The following is a 2,371-nucleotide window of genomic DNA, read 5'->3' on the forward strand; positions in this document are numbered from 1 at the left end:
AAGTGTTTAAGGTGCCATTTGGGACAGGGCCTTAGTCTAAGCTACAACAACATTTCATTTAGTCTAAGCCAGGGGTGTCTAAACTCAGTCCTGGAGAGTTTAGCTCCAACTTACTTCAACACACCTGCCTGGAAGTTTCTAGTGTGCTTAGTAAGACCTTGGTTAGCTGGTTCAGGTGTGTTTAATTTGGGTTGGAGCTGAACTCTGCAGGACAATGGCCCTCCAGGAGCAGGATTGGACACCCTTGGTCTAAGCTATTCTTTGTGTCACACACTAAAGACAATAATACGGAAAGATTAAATAGATTAAATGATGACAAAATGTTCATTTTCGTGTCAAGACGGCAACTTAAGTGACGATCAGACAGCAAAGACCCCATTCAAACCTGGTGTTCACGTGCCATTAGTAGTGCAGGACTGCACAAAGGAGGATGATGCCATGCAAGGCAAAATGAACTGGTTCCAACCTCTCGGTGCTATTTGATTTAAAAAAATAAGTGAGTTTGGACTTTGGAAGAGGTAATTATTCACAGAGCAACAGCATATCCATTATATAGAGCTTCACTCGAGTCCTGAATGTATGTCACGAGCCAAGCACAGGAACAGGCCACATCTCCTATTTTTTCCAGCGATATTAGGGCATCTATACCCACATGAACGAAATTGTCCAAGCTCGTTTCATTAAGTTCACTCGTAGGGTAAAGAATGTTCATTCACATTCTCATGCAAAGCATGCATCATGTTTTAACTTTAATGTATGCATCCGGCCATCCGTTCATGGTTTCCTCAATTGCAAAGGTCACAGCACGGCAAACGTGGCGGCATGGAGTTCATCAAGTTTGGTGGGATTAAAGATCAAATATTTATGGATTTCTTGGGGAGGGTTTCAATGTTTAGATTTTGGAGAGAAGAGTGCAACTGTAGTGTGGGAAAATCCTTCTGCAATTTAGATTCTGACGCTTTAGACGACGACTGCTGCTAAATATCCCTCTATTCCTTATTGTGTTCAAAAATGACCTCCTCTTGATTGATTCATTCGTGATGGAGCAGATCTCACTGTTTCTGAAGTAAATCTTCCTCTGTCTCATTTTCTCTTTCTCAATGTCTTTCTTCCACTTTCTCTTTCTAATCTGTGGAATGTCTTCCTTCTGAAACTAGATGAGGTTCCTGTCTTTAGCTCTTTCCTTTAGTGTTTCTGCTCACAAATAGGTGAATTTCATGAACAAATGTCCAGGTCTCCCCTGAAATCAAATGAAAAAAAAATAGCATAATTAAAATGAAGACTACTTTGAGGACAATTAAGATTCGTTGCGCCCCCTTCTAATGCCCAGCTAACAGGGAATGTTCTCAGAACTTTGGCTAAAGCTCTGGCAAGGAAAGAATGAGCAAACATTATTTCAGTAACATTAGTAGAAGGTTTTGTCAGAGTTATCTGGTCTTTGATAATGTTCTCAAAATGTTAGCGCGAAAACATTATTTATACATTGTTCATGAAACTTTTTTCCTGAAACAGTTTAGCTAGACGGTCGTCTAATGTTTTTGAAATGTTTCAGAACATTCAGAGAACATTCAAAAGTAACGTTCCCATAATGTTTGCACGTTTTGAAAGTTAATTGAACTTTAAGAAAAAACGTTTTCATAACCTAATGGGAACATATTTATTAGCTGGATTCTCATTACCATAATGCGACTATATACGTTTTACTTGTTTTATTTCTCATTACTCTTATTATTCTGATTATTTTTACTGTGTTACAGTAAAAATACTTCTCTATTACGGTAAAAAAATTATAATACAATTATTTTATTTCAGTTAATTAATGGAGCCTTTTCATATTTCCCGGGTTCTCAAAAGCAGAAGTCGGATAGTTTGGTAAACTTCTAGGGGAGGTGACAAAAAATATAATTTTTGTATTTCCATTTGCTCCAATAGCAAAAGAAACAATCTGTGATAGAGTTTCCACAACTTTCCAAAAGTGGGGAAAAATAAAGAGAGATTGATTAGGTAAGAAAGACTGTCACTCCCTCAGCCGTTGTATTATAATATGTTTGTGTATATTTGTTGTGGGGTTGATTTGTTTTTGCGTACAAGAGCTTTCAGGAAGCAGTGTAAACGTGATGGGTCCGGTGCGCTTCTCACCCTGCAGAAGACAGGCTGGACATAGAGAGGGCAGAGGGGTCACAGACAGTCACACATACAGCCATAGAAAAGAGCTATTAACCGTCACACTCCAGATAAACAGCCACTACAAGAACCCATTCAGACAGCTTTATCAACCACCTCCAATGACCCTTCACAATGCAGGCCCGCTTGATCAATGATTACAGGACGCAGATTCTGTGACGTTATGGGTTGGTGTCTCGTTTGATCA

Source organism: Squalius cephalus, assembly GCF_949319135.1.
Source record: "Squalius cephalus genome assembly, chromosome: 5".
NCBI classification, from domain to species: domain Eukaryota; kingdom Metazoa; phylum Chordata; class Actinopteri; order Cypriniformes; family Leuciscidae; genus Squalius; species Squalius cephalus.